Below are 16,956 nucleotides of genomic sequence, written 5' to 3'. Positions count from 1 at the left end.
GCTAGTCAACACCAATACAGCCCCAGTGTAGCCACAACTTTCACACAGCAAGTCCTCCATGCCAGAAATAAAATGCATTCACCTTCCGCTCCGGCATCACGCCTGACATTCCCGTAGCCTACCCTTACCTCACATTCATTGCACCGTTCAACCTCCTTCAATTCCAGCTCCTCCCGGGCCTTCATCCAATCCGCTGTCAGTTTTCCAACATCTTCTTTGAGGGCTGAATTAACCTCATTTGCTTTATCTAGGTGCTCCCACAGGAGAGTGTTCACTTCTGCCAGATTCTCACATCTTGGAAAGAAAGAAACAGCAATGAGGTCACTGAACAACTGCTAGCCACAAGCAGCATCCCCCCGATTTTCCAGCTCCTTCAACACCGACTTTGTTGTCAAACGGAGAAGTGGTAGAAGTGCTTTCTAGGATTAAGTAAGACCTCTCTGTTAGGGCAAACTCAGTTGCTTCTCCTTGCTTTGAGCCTTCAGTTTCCATCTACAATTTTGGTTCCCCCTTCCTCTTCAACTTTGATGGTGCCCACAGTTAACGTCTTGCCTCCCCTTCATGCTGTCCAATCACTGGATGCATCATCTTTCTCTGTCGTTGTCCTGACCACCTCTCTTCCGCAGAGAGGACTCCAAGTTTCCGTGGCCTTTTCCCTTGCAATGTTGTACCCACCGCTGCCCTCACCTTCTTGTTAAGCCTCTCCCTGTCCTTGTCCTATACGCTGCGTAAGACCTCTAGCAAAGACCCCACCTTATTGATCCAGTAAACCTCCCACCACAAAGACAGCACCACATATGTAGGAGAAACAGCTTTACCTGAAACCTTCAACCGAAAACTGAAAAGTCAAGCACTGCAGGCTAATGACTTTGGGGCCACAGACTAATATCCCACCCAGGCAACATTTCATGAACAAAATTTCAAGAACTGCTGCCCTGTGAACAAGCACAAAACTCAGCTTCCGGATCAAAACGGGAGCTGTGCTTCTCCCACCTTAGCTTGCAACATGCATAACACACCACACAGATGACTTTTACACCACACACAATTTATCTCTTGGGCAGAGGAAGAAAGAAAAGCAGAGAAAGAAATGTGGCAGAAGACGCCTGTGGTGCCAAGTGCTCTACTGGAGGACTCGGATACACGCACAGGATATGCTACTCAGGTAAAACCAAACAGGAAAGCTCCTGCGCCATGAAATGTTCAGGCTGCCAGGGTTTGATTCTCAACCTAAAATGGGGCTCTGCTGAGGAGCTCACCTACAGAATCATAGAATAATTTAAGCTGGAAAGCAACCTTTGGAGGTCACCCGGAACAACCTCCCACTCAAAACAGAGCCATTTTACCTTTGATGCTCCTCTTCCAACTGAAGCAGTGCTTTCTTCAGGCGGCGGTCGTCTGTGGCTTCCCACCTGCCTGGAAGGGATCCCTTAAGAAGAAAGGAAATGTTTAGTCAAATTCTTGTGTTCCTTTCACTGCTGTTAGCGTCAATCGCTTTCCCCTCTGTTTCTTTGGTAGCTCAGGAGCTCGTGGCTTCTTCCAGGCATAGCAGTGTCGTGACTACGGGGAGGAAGGGAGGGTTGAGTGTTACTCAATGTGAGTAGCTCTCCTCAGTCTCCCACTGTTGCACTCTCACAGCTGGGTATCCTCAGCTCGTGACCGTGAGTGCTCACTTAGACTTGAAGCCTGGGAATACTCTCCTTCTCTCCTACCCTTAATTTCCTCGGTTTACGTTAGCCGTGAAGCAGAAAGAAAAGCACAGAGCCAGCGCTGTACATTGAACGCCAGCATTCTTGCCTTCCAAAACGCTCTTTCAACTGATTCTTTTTCAGAGACAGCCATAGAACGTAACAGGCAGTATAGCCCTCTCCTGAGACCTAGGACAAATGTTACTCCAGCAAGTAATAAAGCACTCCTTCACAAAATTAAAATCCTTCTTGATAGGGTCTTCTGGACTGGCATTTCTGGGACTACTGGCTGCTCTAAGAACGGCAACTGGACAAAACACTGATGGGCAAACTTACAGTGCTTCTTTAAATCCTCAGCTGGCAAAATCTTGGTTTCCTCTGCCATTGCTTTGGGGAGCTTTTTGTCTGCGTTAACGAACGCTACGTACGCTATCTTGAGTTAGCAACCTGCACACTCACCCCTCCTGCTTCCACGTGCTGCTCCAACTCTCGACACCAAGTCCGGTACTGCACTACCTAGATGGATACGTAGAATGCAGATGAGCAAATGCAGCTTGTAACAGACTTGGCTCCTCCTGCATTAGCTTTTCTCCAAGTCTTCACAGCCCAAGCACAGTGCATTTCACAGTGCTGCTGATGCAGTCAACAAGAAGGTGTTATGATACAGGGAAGCTGCACTTTTATCTAATACTAAAGAAATTGAGACAGGGTTGCTTTTACACGTAGCGCTATCTGCTCATCCTCAGACAGCGACGGCAAGCAGAAGGATGAGACAGACTTAGCCAGCCATGCCTGGCCTATGGCCACTATGTACCCCCAGATCAGTATTGCCAATGGGCTAAAAGTCCAGTGGGTCCTTGAAGTTAGAGAAAGGAGTTTTCAAAACGGCTTTTCAATATTTCGCAAGTAAAGTTAGTTCTGACCACAGTCCTGCCCAGCCACTGCAGAATATGGATTTCTGTTCAGCTGCAGAAACCAAAGCACGGGCCAGAAAAGCAGGACGACCGCACAGCAGCGCCGTGACCACCGCCAGGCGCTGGGCCGGGCACGGCACGGCCTGCCCCGACCCTCCGCCCAGCTCTGGCACCCTCCTCGCTGCCAGCGCTCCTGCGCCCCGGGCGAACCGGGCCAGCGCTGCCTCTGCCCGGGGCCGCCCAAAACCGCCCCCGCCGCCGCGACTCCTGCCTCTGGGACAGCCCCTTGCTCAAGAAATTGAGACAGGGTTGCTTTTTTGCAAACCCTTTGCATGTTGTTCATAGTGCTCTGTGGAGCATTGGTGTGTGTGTGTGTTTGGCCTGGAGCCACCCTGCCTGGGGGGTGTAGAATCAGGGTGTAGGTGAAATAGCGATAAGAGTCTATGGTTACTGTGCTGGTATGGCTAGACTGCTGAGGCAAAGGTTGTGTCATCATCTTGGACACAGTAGCTGAGGGATGAAGGGGAAGATGTGACTGGTGGCTATACCACTATATTATGGTGTTTCTAACTTTTTTTTTTTTTTTTTTTTTAACGTGGGATGTGGGCCCTAGAGCTGACTTGGGCAAGGTGATGGGGGATTGGTGGGCTGAAGGAGTGGTTATTTTTCAGGTGTTGTGTGTGGCTGGTCCAGTTCCAAGCAACCCCTGTTGTTCGCGTTTTACAGGTGGTGCGTCAGCCTCAAATTGGCAACCCAAATTGACGGAGGTGGGGCGGGCTGTCAAGGTAAAGGAGAGTGAGACGGGGATCAGTGTGGACAGGCTGAGGTTTTGAGCAGTACCTCAGCATGTGCCTTTTTGCTTGTGCTTTTGGAGGTGCCACACTTAGGCTTGGAGGGGAGATGCCACCTATTGAGGAGCGGTCCTGGAAGGTGAGGCATTGTATTGTATGGTCACTGATTTGCAGTGTTTCTCTTTGGTTTTGCAGGTTCTGTGGGGGCTGCCTTTGGAAGTGGAGGAGTGTTTGAGGTGAGCTGGGTCGTAGGGAGCGCAGGGCTCGTGATTTCTTGCAAGCGCAAAGGTAACATTGTGTCTCTTGGTATCCTAGGTGCTGGAAGCAACAACCCACTGTGGAATTGGCACAGAGCGGGTGAGCAGCACGCCACAGCGCATTTGAGGTGGCGATTGTTGTGCAACAGACCCATGTTGACCCACGTGATGCTGACTGGTGGCATTGGTTGGTTTTGTTTTGCAGATGGTGGAGAGGAACCAGGTGACCGCATGTAGGAATAAGTGAGATTGTGTTGTACTTTGACGAGATGCAGCTGTGCCCTTGAGGCTTGTTACAGGTTCGCAGGAATGCAGCTGTGGCCTTGAGGCTTGTTACAAACAAGTCTGTGAAACTCAGAGGCAGAAAAATAAGGATGAGATTGGATACAGCCCTGAAGGAGGAATTCACATGCACCAGCTTGAAGAACCAATAAGTAATGCTGAAGAGACACGTGGACAAAAGACAGTAGCCAATGAAATGGGCTTTGCTTGCTCGTGAACACTAAATCATATTATAAAAGGAATAGATTGTAAAAATAAAGGGTCTTCGCTTGTCTTCGCCTGAACTCATATGCGGAGTCCGTGTCTCATTCCCTTCAACCGCAGGATGAATCCAGCAGTCTGAGTGTGGTTTTCCTTGTTGAGGATGGATTCGGACTTGCAGCCGTCTGCAAGCTAAGTTGAGGCACCAGAGAGGGGTCGGGGGAGGGAGGGTGCAAGGTTGGCAATTGCAGGAAGGGGTTTTAAAGGTAGTGCGGGGAGATGGTGTTGCGGATGGCATGAGAGTGCACCTGTAAGAGCAATATGTTTATTGATAACAAAGTTTGATAGTAAATGCGACAGTGGTTTAAGGAGATTCGACAGCAAGCTATGCTTGATTATTTACTGCATAGGGGATGGGGTCAGACAAGACTCTCGGGGAGAGTCACGAGGTTCAGAGAAGACCCCCTTGCCTTCTAAACTCCTCCTCAGAGAGGAGTCTAGTTGCAGCTGGATCCAATCCTAGTCCCAGACTCGGTCAACAGTTTATGTCTAAAGGATTATATATGCGTAATCAATCTTTTATATCACTAAGATTTCAAAGTTTAGCATGCTATTAGTCACTTACCGAGGACCTGTTGCAGCAAGGAACGTCTCAACCTCAAGGAGTAACCTTGAGAGGCGTCCCTACTGAGGGGGAGATCCTGGCGTGAGGCCCGCTGTCATGCAGGAGAGCTCAAAGGGCTCTTGGGCTGCTCGCTATTTATGGGGGTAAGATGATTAGCTCATAGGCATATTTACATAACAACTGCGTATGTTAGTTTCCTCCAAATTTGGCTTGAGTCGGACATTGACCAGCAGTGCGGTTAGGTGGACAGATTGCCATTCATTAGCCTTTGGCTATTGCATTGTTATCTGTCTCCCCTGAATTCATTTTGAGCTGGATGCATCTGTCACAACCGCCACTGGTGATTATCGCTTGAGCAGGGTTATGGGGAAAGGTCAAGAGGTCAGGGGGATGACAGGGCGAGCACACCACCACGCTCCGCCCCGTGACTATAGTCAATTCATCTTACCTTTGCAGAGCGGCGGTACGGTCACCTCTTGCCTCTGTGCCGTAAATAGCACATTGATAGTTTGTGCGCCGGTAGATCTGTGGTAAGTAGACAGTGAAGCACCGCAATTTTTATACGTTAATTTGTATGCTTTGGGTGGTTGAAGTTGGGTTATTTGTTTTATCGTGTACTAAACCTTTATATACAATAGAATAATAAGTAATAGACGTATTAGAGTTAGTAAAATCACACCTGGGTGAAGCATAAGATTAAACATTGCCGTTGCTGTCGGTGACTATCCAAGGAGGGTTTCTCAGCAATGGTGTTCTCCATCCTTCTTCACTCTTTCTGAGACATGGTGCATGTCTTCTGTATCACGATGTGCATTGATTAGAGTTTTGTGTCCATTGTTTCGGATGCGTTCTAGTGGTTGACGCAGCTCATCGTGTCATAGCGGTTTCTTCACCAGTGTAAGATTCATTCTGATGGGAACAGGCCATAAATCTTGACTCGAGGTATAATTAGATTGTAGCAATTGATAAGATATAACGGGAGCTGAATAATTAAAGTCGCATCCCATATTTTTAGTAAAGTTACAAACACAGATATTTGAGTGATTACGTGTATCTACAGTAGCGGTATCTACGAATATAAAATCACAAAGGGTTCTCCTACAAACGCATCCTTTCCCAACATATACAAGTACAATTTCAGGGGATTCATCAGGATGTATTTCAAAATGACAAACGTTTTGTTCGGCGTCAAGACAAACGTCTTGGGCTTTGATAGTATTACTTTCACGATGCCATCCTGCGGGGTGCAGTAAGAGAAAAGAGAGACGTTTCAGCGGCGAGAATCCAAACAGGTTACCCCGGTAAAAAGAAGGAAGAGTCCATTGTGCACTAATTCTGTGTTTTGAGACCGTCTGTAAAAGTTTAACGAGTGCGGCACGAGCAATCGTGGGTGAATGTTCATACCCCTGCCAGAGCCCGTTAGAGGTCTGTTGTACTCCCTCCTAAGTGAAAGCAAACTTCTCTTTATCCTCCTCCTTCGAGGGAACCATAAAGAACATATCTTTTACATCTAGTGCCGCTGTCCTTGGGCACACAGCTACTTGCAAAGCAGCTGTTAAGTTCTCAATGTTCAGTACAGCAGCTGTTAGTGGGACCATATCGACTGTTAAATGCCACCTCCCATCCACTTTCCGAACCGGCCAGACAGGCGAGTTATAGGGGGAGTGGGTTCCGGAGATAATTTGTTGTTTCTCTAAATCGGCTATGACTTCAGAAATTCCATTTCGTGCTGCAGCAGAAATTGGATATTGTGGCACATAGGCAATTTTTGACATGGGGAGCACAGGGGCCACGCAAAGCACCCGCACAAGAGCCTCCCGAATTCTACTGGGGTTGGGATTAATATCTGAGCTGAATGACCGCACGCCGCCATTCGGCGGATACCGGGTTCATCTGTTTAAAACGGTGAAACCTAAAATACTGTCACGATGATCTTGAACCACAAAGCGAGTAGTCATCACGCATTTTTTTGCCCGGGAGCCATAAATTGCCCTTGCCGGTTTGACGCTCGACGCTCCCTCCGTTCATGCCGGTAGTCTTAGCTCTTTGCTGTCCAGATCGCACGCCCAGCTTCTTGGCAACTTCTTGCGTTACTATTGAAATTTGTGCTCCCGTATCTATTAAAAACTTCACGAACTGTCATTGAGGACTGACTGGAATTAAAATGTATGGGCTATGGTGACTTATCCACTGATAAGCCTCCGCTTTCCGGACAAGCAGGCCCAATTGCCTTCCGGACACTACTCATTTTTTGACTTTGTGTGCTGCGATTCCTCGCTAAGGGAGACAAAGGCATTGTCTCCCTTCCCGAGGACCGGCGCTGGAGGAGTTGAAATACGCTCCTTTTTTTCACCGTCGTCTCGTTTCTGGAACGCTTCAATTAGACTCAAGATAATGCCAGTAGACTGACCTTGAATCTCATCTCTGGGAATGCCTAGAGCTAATGCATTCCTCCATAATTCATTCCTTTGTTCTTGAGATTCTGTTTGTGGGTTTTTAAATTTGTTTCCCTTAAATATGGTTTCTGTTCCCTGTTTAACTGGTCTTACTTTGCAATCTCCTCCCCGGGGCTTCGGGTTTTGTTTTTCGGCTGGTGCATTGTCCCAGCCTGTTTCACAGCTGGAGTTAACGATGCCATGCATTAATTCCGCCCAGGTAGGGAGTCGCTTTAGACCGTTATTGCCCTGTCTATTATATTCAGTATCTTTCTGAATCTCATCCCGTTTTGCAACTAGATAGGGTTTAAGAATTGCAGGGGCTCCTCCAATCAGTAGTTTTAACATTGCGAAAACTACCATAGTGGATAGTGGGACATCACGTCGTCCTCGTTCATGCATGGCTTGTATGCGAGCAGCTTTTGTGACAGCTGTAGAAAGCTCACTTAGAGATTTAATTGGGATTACAGAAGGTTCACCTCACTCCATGGTATCTATTCCTCCAGCCCAATAAGCTACTCGGCTGGTGATAGAACGGGATGTATTTTTTGGGTCAGGTCCTAAATTTAAGAAAACTCCCAGACACAATAGCCATTTGCTTCCTCCTCACTTGGCATTATTTGGTCGCCGCCGCTTAGGCGTACTCGCCACAAGTATTCAGTCTCTGTTTCACCTGGTTTTCTGCTATCTCTCTCTCACAAATTTGTCAATTGTAACGGACCCCGGGGGATGGTTCGCAGAGTATGTCGTGGACAACCGCCCCGAGGTTCTGCAGTTCTTTCCATTTTAACAACGCGTCTGGCTTCCTGTTCCTGGGCTGCTTGCTATTTATGGGGGGTAAGATCATTAACTGATAGTCATATTTACATACCGACTGTGTACGGTAGTTTCTTCCAAATTTGGCTCGAGTCGGACATTGACCAGCAGTGCGGTTAGGTGGACACATTGCCATTCATTAGCCTTTGGCTATTGCATTGTTATCTGTCTCCCCCGAATCCACTTTGAGCTGGATGCATCCGTCACAACCGCCACTGGTGATTATTGCTTGAGCAGGCCGTGGGAAAAGGTCAAGTGGGGGGGGCAGGCAGGGGGAGCACGCCATCAAAGAGGGCTGTCTGGGAACAGTTGCCTCTGGGTGGGTAAAGGGAGCAGGCTACGCTTCAGCATGATGCCGGTGTGTGCCAGGCACGGCAGTTCTAGGTTGTATCTGTTGTTGTGTAGTTTGTGTGGTCTGTCTTCTGTGTGTCAGACCTTCCTTGGGTCTTGATGTCATCTTTGCGCCCAAAGGAGGGCGGAACACCCCTCGGGCACCATCCCTAGTGTCTCGAACGCCTGTGCTCATCAGCATAGCACCCATCGGGTGCTTCTTTTCTGGCGTTACAAGCTTACAAAGTGGATTGGTCTGGCGTCTCGGAGGTTTCAGGACCATCCTATTTTGTGGTGTCGTTCCCATCTGTGTGAGCAGCTCTGCTCTCTTCCCATCCATTTTTGCTAGCTGGGCTTTCTTGCTTAAAATTTACTGTCTCCTTTTATCCCATTCGCTGTCTTTATTTTGCTATATTTGTTTTAATTATATCTTGTCTTTCCTTAGGGCCCTTCCTTTTAAGATTTTCTTTCTCTGCTTTTAGTGTGCTGTCCCTATTTTTTTAGTTTCCCCCTCTTCAGTTCCCAAATGCTCCCTGCATTTAAAGTTTTCTTTCTAGGCCTACTTTTATCCTGTTCACCATCTTTATTTTGTAATGATTTCTTGTCTTTCCTTAATGCGGTCGCTTTTTAAATTGCTGGTTATGTCTGTGTTGTAGTTCACCTTTGGTATTTTTTTAGTAGTTTCTTCTCTTAATCCTTTGGCTTTTAAAATGTTCTACTTTTATCTCATTTGCTGTCGTTAGTTTTTAATTGTCTTTTCTTGTTGTGCCTGACTGCTGTCACTTTATACATTCTCTTTTCCGTCTCTGTTTTAGTTCACCGATGCGGTTTTTAAATCATTTTGTTATTTCCCTAATCGCTGCCTCCTTTAAACTTTCCTGTCTCCTTATGTCCACTTTGCTGTCTTTATTTCCTTGTATTTACATTTTAATTATTTCTTGTCTTTCCTTAGGGCCCTAATTTTTTGAATTTTCCTTCTCCGTCCCTTTAGTTTGCTGTCCTGTTTTTTAATTTTCCCACTCATTTCTCTAATCCCCGATTCTTTTTCAGTGTTCTATGTTGACTTTTCCCCCTTTGATTTATTTGGTTTTAATTATTTCTTCTCCTCCCTTTACTGCACTCGGTTTCTAAATTTTCTTTCTCTGTCTCCGATGGAGTTCCTTCTCGCTATTTATTAATTTTTTCCTTATTTCTTCAATCACCGTTGCTGTTAAAAGTGTCCTGGTTTCACCTGGCATAGAGTTAATTTTCTTCCTAGTAGATGGTATAGTGCTGCATTTTGGATTTAGTATGAGAATAATGTTGATGATAACACACTGATGTTTTAGTTGTTGCTAAGTAGTGCTTACACTAGTGAGGCACTTTTTAGCTTCCCATGCTCTGCGTGGTGCGCAAGAAGCTGGGAGGGGGCACAGCCAGGTCAGCTGACCCAGACTGGTCAAAGGGCTATTCCATACCGTATGATGTTACGCTCAGTATATAAACTGGGGGGAGCTGGCTGGGGTCAGCAATCGCTGCTCAGGGACATGATTGGCATCGGTCAGGAGGTGTTGAGCAATTGTATAGTGTATCACTTGCTTTGTATATTATTATTGTATTATTATATTATTATTACTACTAGTAGTATTACTACTATTCTATTTCATTTTACTTCAATAGTTAAATTGTTCTTATGTCAGCCCACGAGTTTTCTGACTTTCACCATTCCAATTTTCTCCCCCATCCCACTGGGGCGGGGGGGAGGGAGTGAGCGGCTGTGTGGTGCTTAGCTGCTGGCTGGGGTTAAAACCACGACAAAAGTTTCTGTCTACTTTTATTCCGTTAGCCGTTTCTAGTTTTTAATTATTCCTTGTCTCTATTAGTACCGCTGCTTTTTCAATTTTCTTCCTATGTCTCTCTTCTAATTCGCTGTCCTTGTTTTTAAATTTTTTGTCTTTATTGCCCTAATCACTGTCACTATTTAAGTGTTTTACTTTTATCTCGTTCCCCATCTTTATTTTGCTGTCTATTTTTTAATTATATCTTGTCTTTCCTTAGCACCCTTCCTTTTTGAATTTTCTTTCTCTGCTTCTAGTTGGCTGTCCCTATTTTTTAGTTTCCCCCCCTCGATTTCCCTAACGCTCCCCACTTTTAACGTTTGCTTTCTAGGCCTACTTTTATCCTGTTCACCGTCTTTATTTTTTAATAGTTTCTTGTCTTCCCTTAGTGCGGTCCCTTTTTAAAGTTGCTGGTTATGTCTGTGTTGTAGTACACCATCAGTGTGTTTTCAGTTCTTCCTTCTCTTAATCCTTTGGCTTTTAAAATGTACTACTTTTATCTCGTTTGTGGCTGTTAGGTTTTAATTGTCCTTTGTCATTTTTCCTGAGTGCCGTCTCTTTTTAAATTCTCTTCTCCATCTCTGTTTTAGTTTGCCAATGCTATGTTTTAATTTTTTCCTTATGTCCTTAATCACCGCTTCCTTTAATTTTTTCTGTCTCCTTCTGTCCTCTTGTTGCCTTTATTTCCCTGTATTTGTGTTTTAATTATTTTTTGTTTTTACTTAGGGCCCTCGTTTTTTGAATTTTCCTTCTCCGTCCCTTTAGTTCGCTGTCCTGTTTTTTAATTTTCCCATTTATTTCCCTAATCCCTGTTGCTTTTTCAGTGTTCTATGTTGACTTTTCCCCCTTTGATCTATTTGGTTTTAATTATTTAACCTCTTCCCTTAGTGCCCTCGCTTTCTAAATTTTCTTTCTCTGTCTCCAATGGAGTTCCCTGTTGCTATTTTATTAATTTTTTCCTTATTTCCTCAATCGCTGTACTTTTAACAGTTTGTCTGCTTTGATCCTGTTTCTTGTGTTTATTTTGCCGTCTTTTTTCTTTTTAAGTTATATCTTGTGTTTTCTTAGTACCCTTGCTTTTTACATTTTCTGCTTACATCTCCATTTTAGTTCACTGTAGCTTTTTAAAAATTTTCTCCTTAATCAATGTTACTTTAAACTTGTCTGTCTCCTTTTAGCCTATTCACTGTCCTCATTTCACTGTCTTTATTTTTCAATTATTTCCTATCTTTCCTTAGTTTCCTCGCTTTTTAGATATTCTTTCTACATCTCCGTTTTAGATCCCTGTCCCTATTGGTTTTTTTCCTCCTTTATTTTTGTAATCCACTTCGCTTTTTAAATGTTCTTCCTATGCCTCCTCTTTTGCTCTCCACTGGCTTTTTTTTAGTTTTTTTCTTGCTTCTTTGCCATCGCTTTTTAGATTTTCTTTCTACATCTTCGTTTTAGTTTACCGATGCTACTTTTAAATGTTTTATTTCTTTAATCGCCATCGCCTTTAAAATTTTCTGTTGTCTTTTATCCCATTCACTGTCTGTGTTTCGTTGTCTTTATGTTTTAATTATCTCTTGTCTTTCCCGAATGCCCTCACTTTTAAAATTGTTTTTCTACCTCTCTGTTTTAGTTCACTGTCTCTATTTTTGTTTTTTGCCTTATTTCTTTAATTGCTGTTGCTTTTAAAAGTTTTGCTTTATTCAGAGATAACTCCTCCTCAGGCTTTCATTTTGCCCCAGAGCGCTCTTACCTTCCCCTCCGCCACGTCGGATGTCTCCATTCGGTCCCCGGTCCCCCAAGGACATCTGTACTCTGTTCGGATCCTCTCCCGCATACTTCATCGTGTCAGTGATCCTTCATTTGTCTCTATGTCCGTGTTCCCCCATCTCCTGGAGCCATCCTGTTCCCGTCACGATGCCCCGAGACCCACGGCACCCTTTGAGCTCTGCAGCCCTCTGTGTCTCTGTCATTCAGACAGAACCCTTGCTCAGGCTTTGTCTGAGCCCCAGAGCTCTCTTACCTTATTCACTGCCATCTAGGATGTCTCTGTTCAGTCACTCATCCCCTGAAGACATACATAAGTACATTGTTAGGATGCCTTCTTGCATTTCGCATTGTGCCCCAGAGCCTTCTTCTGTCTCTCTTTCACTCTCAACATCCCCCTTCTGCCATCATCGTGCCTACCGAGGCGGTCCTCGTGCTCCACAGCCGTCTTTTCACTCTGTAGTGCTCTTTGCGCCCTTCTTGCTCCCCGAGAACCTTTCCCGATGGCATATTTAATCAGGTTTGTTTGTGCCTCCGAGCGCTCTTATCGTCCTGTCTGCCATCTAGGGTGCTTCCATTTGGTCCCCGCCCTCCCAAGGACATCCGAGATTTCGGATGGAACCTTCCTTTTTTTATTCCTTTTATATTTTACTTTCCCTCCAGCAGCTGTTTGTAGAAAGAATGTTGTGCAGATGCTGTAACTTTTTCTCTCTTGCCTTTACATCTGTTAGTTTTGAAATTGTCTACAGATACAATGGGCTAAAAGGAAAATATTCAGGGGATTTGTCTTTTGTTAGAGAGAAACGAATGAGGTTTTTTTAGTTTGCACAAACCGATGTCAGCATGAAGTTATTTTAAAACTACAATGTTTTTTAAAAAGTATATTCCCATTTTTGGCTTAGGTTTTTAGGTTTTGGGTTTTTTTTAACCCAATCTGTGGGAATAAATGAGATTGTGTTTTACTTTGCCGAGATGCAGCTGTGCCCTTGAGGCTTGTTACAAACAGGTTCACAGGAATGCAGCTGTGCCCTTGAGGCTTGTTACAAACAGGTTTGTGAAACTTAGAGGCAGAAAAATAAGGATGAGATTGGATACGTACCTGAAAGAGGAATTCATGTGCAGCAACTTGAAGAACCAATAAGCAACGCTGAAGAGGCGCGTGGACACAAGGCAATAACCAATGAGATAAGCTTTGCTTGCTCGTGGACACTAGATCATATTATAAAAGGGATAGATTGTAAAATAACGTATCTTCACCTGAACTCATATGCGGAGTCCGTGATTAATTGCCACACCAGTCTTTTAACCTGATTTTCTAGCTAAAGTTCTGATCCCCTCCAGACGTCTTCCTCGTGTCCCAAGCCTTCTTCGGTCTCTCCGGCCCATTCGGGACCCCTCTAACGGTGTCGTGATGCCTACCTACGCCTTCGAGGTCACCCTTAGCGCCCCTTTAGCTTCGTAGTGGACCTCGCACCCCTCTTGTTCCCTTGGAAGACCTCCCGAGTCCATATCTGTGACCAGCCTGGTTATCCCGGCCTCTCTTCCCTCTAGCCGTGCCTCTATTCGTTCCCCGGCTGTCCGATGATGAGTTTAGTTGGTTCAGATCCCCTCTGGATTTAATTGTCGTGTCCCCAATCCTTTTTCTGTTTCTCTGCTCCCTCAGGACATTTTTTTCTCCTGCTCACAATGCCTCCAGAGACCTTTCCTTGTGCTCCACCTCATTCTCGTAGTGCTTTGAGCTGTGCAGCAGTCATTTGTTCCTCTATGCTATCTAGGATTGCCGTGTTCAGTCCCCGGCCACCCAAGACCATCTGTACTCTGCTCAGATGATCCCCTGAGTTCCTCTTTGTCATCCTAAGCCACCTCTTGTCCGTCAGCCCCCCTCAACTCCCCTCTCCTCACAGTCACGACACCTCCCGAGACCTTCTTCATTCTCTACGGCACCTCATAGTGCAGTATTGCCCTTTCCATCTCTCTCATTCAGTCAGAACCTCCCATCTTTCTTTGCTACGCAGCGCTCTTTTGTCTCTCTGCCATCGAGGGCATCTTTGTTTGGTTCCTCTTTCACTTAGTCATCTGTAATTTGCCTAGATGTTCTCCTGAGACTCCAAGGCTCTCACTGTGTCTCCAAGACTTTTTTTCTTACCCTGCCCCCTCATAATTCCCCTACTCTCTATAACGATTCCTCCTGAGTCCTTTCTTGTACTCCACAGCACTCTTGTAGCACTTTAGCTCCATTTATTTATTTTTTTTTTTTTTTGTGCACTTCAGAGCGCTCTTATCTTACTCTTTGCTGTTTAGGATGCTTTCGTTCAGCCCCTGGTCCCCTGACGACATCTCTACTGTGTTGAAATCCCCCTCAGAGTTCTTCATTGTTATCTCTGAGGCTTCTTTGGTTTCTCAGGCCCCCTCAGGACTCCTCCACTCCCTTTGTCAAGCTCTCATAAGACATCCCCTATGCCCTAGAGCCCTGTTTTAGTTCAGCAGGGCACTTTGCACACCTCTCCCCCTCTGAACCCTTCCTGAGTCTGCCTCTGTTACCCCGGTCGGTCTTTCTGTCCTCTCTCCCATTCGGTACACCCCCGTTCAGTCCCTGGTCCCCAAGGACATACGTACTTTGTTCAATTCCCTTTTGAGCTCATTGTACCCTCGAGACTTCTTTGGTCTCTCTGGCCCTTTCAGAACCTCTCTAATCCCTGTGACTGTGCCTCTTGTTCTGTCAGAACCTCTTCCAAAGCCATCTTTGTGCTCCACTGCAGTCTGTTTGGTTTTTTTGTCTTATACTACATTTCTATTTGGTAGCTGGTACCCCAAAGATGTCTATCATTGGCTCAGATCTCCTCCTGAGTTTTTCAGAGAAGGCGATAGCTTTCATCTATTTTTATTGACACATCTCCTGTGGTGGTTTCTGTTGTGTTTTGCCATTTATATTTGTTCTAGCTACTTAGGTGTTCATTAGGCTGCTTCATACAGTCTCCGAGACACTTCTTGTATTTCTATGGGTTTTTTGTGTTTTGTGTCTTTTGGGACTCATCTAGTTCTATTAAGGGAGTCTGTCAGAGAGACTGTTGAGGTGACTCTGAATCGTCAGTGATTTATCGTAAATAATTTACTTTACACCCGGAGATATTTTTGAGAAGGGATTCTTATGGGATCTAATTCTGCTTTGTCATTCAGTCCTATCTGGAATGTACTTTCAGTAGAAGTTAGGTAGCATGCATGGTCTTGCTGGAAATGAAGTGTAATCCCATGTATTTTTGGGTTTTTTTAGAGGAAAGTAAAGAACATAATTTTTGGTAATAATATTGCTATTGCATTTAATGAGCTATTTTCCTACATAGCTTCATATGATGTGTATCTTTTTCTATCCACGCCCCAGAAAAATTGTGTATAATTCCCTACCTGGTCACATCGCTGATGCAATAAGTGTAGTTGTAGTAAAAGAGCAGATCTTGTCATTTCCAGTAACTGTTGCTTTCTCTGTTCAGTGCTTTGCATGTTGCAAACCTAAGGCATAGGAGAAAACTCCCTGCTGCTCCTCTGGCAGCCTTTATGCCTTCTGGTGGTTTGCCCCTCCCCTTTCCCAGGGGATTGTGGGAAGGGCGGTGGGTGGGGCCCGGGGTATATGAGCCGCAGCTTCTCCTCAGGGAGCTCATTCTGCTCCTGGGCTTCTCTGGTGTTAGTGCTCTGTTGTTCCTTCAGTTGACTGCAGACTTTGACCTGCCTCAGCTATTTGGGTAGGTGTGTTTTGATACTGAGAGAAGTAGAAGTGTTTGTTTGAGGTAAGGGCTTTGGGACTAGTCAACGTTCAACAGCATATATCGTAAAAAGTACACTTGTGTGCAGCTTTCTCTCTTTTTTTCTCTTTTTTTTTTTTTTTTTTTTTTCTTCCCCTGGTCCTCAATATTGTATTGGGCATTCAGGATGGTAAGATGGGTTAATAGTCTGAGTTTGGATTTTCTTTTTTTTATTCTAAGTGCATTGTATTTTTTTGGAATTCCTGGTTCTGTTGAAGATAAAACCTTGTTTTCTTCACTAGTTTTGCTATGCAAGTTGTTGACACCATCTCTTAATAGGACTCATAGTGAGATGATCTAGCAGAGGTTAAGGTGGGCATCTTGTATCCATCTGTATATGGAGTTTTAGCATTTTTCAAGAAAGTAGCAGGGACATAAGGTATAGTGTCTTTCAGGGTATGGAATGATTCATCACCTCTCTCAATCAGCGATAGGGTACTGTGTTGTCCCGAGAACCTTTGCAGATTGCAGCAGGCCCCTCATAGATCACAAGCATGAGGACTTCACTTATTTTGTGGGTCTGTAGCAGAGCCCAGAGTCTGCAGGAAGATGAAAGATAAGGGGTGCTCACAGAACACAGGGCACAGCTTGGAAGAGCAGCTCCTGAGGAGCAGCTGACATGGGGGGGTTCGGGGTGCAAATATAGGGCAGGAGCTGTCAGGAAGGAGTGGGCTTCCTTCCCTGCTAGTTCAGGAGAAGAGAAGGGGTTTCTCAAAGCTTTGGGACCAGGGGATGGTTGTGTAAGGGAGGTGATATCACCTCCCTTTCTCAGATGGGTTTTGCAGTTGGATTTGGGTTTCACTGAGGTCTGTTCTGTTTTAATCGCTCCACAGCTGACGGGAGATAGGATGAAGTCATGAGAGATGTAGTGTGAACTGTCCGGGCTTCTGCATCGCAACATGCAAGGCCAAACATCAGACAATTCTTAACTCAGAAAGCATTGGGTACATTAAGGTACATAAAAATATACCCTCCGGAACTCTTGAGTCTCTGCTTCTCTGTGCCTCTTACTTCATTCCCTGAGCTAATTTTTGTGTCCATCCCTTCACTGTCCATCAGGATGTCGCAGAGATTGTTACTTAGAGGCATTGACTAGACACTTATTTTCAGTGCAGGCTTGTGTCACTGTCTGTCTTTGTATTTCTTAGAGAAGAGGATGTGTATTATTTGTGCTCTTAAAAATCTCCAGGGAAGGGTGTGTCTTTTATCACAGTCCTGGGCATGCAAGCTTTTCCTATTTTTCTCTTT

At 45.1% G+C, this 16,956-nt stretch overlaps 1 long non-coding RNA gene across 1 annotated transcript; it reads right to left on the bottom strand.

Annotated features, from left to right (window-relative positions):
- Positions 1 to 134: 134 nt before the first annotated feature.
- Positions 135 to 2,373, bottom strand: LOC309598874. Its single transcript, XR_014230154.1, has 3 exons — positions 2,148 to 2,373; positions 1,347 to 1,429; positions 135 to 294 (listed from the first exon to the last, which is right to left on the bottom strand). It is a non-coding gene; the product is annotated as an uncharacterized lncRNA (long non-coding RNA).
- Positions 2,374 to 16,956: the final 14,583 nt, after the last annotated feature.

This window comes from Platalea leucorodia (genome assembly GCF_965183815.1).
Source record: "Platalea leucorodia genome assembly, chromosome: 18".
In the NCBI taxonomy this organism is placed as follows: domain Eukaryota; kingdom Metazoa; phylum Chordata; class Aves; order Pelecaniformes; family Threskiornithidae; genus Platalea; species Platalea leucorodia.
This window is presented reverse-complemented; position numbering and strand designations above follow the sequence as displayed.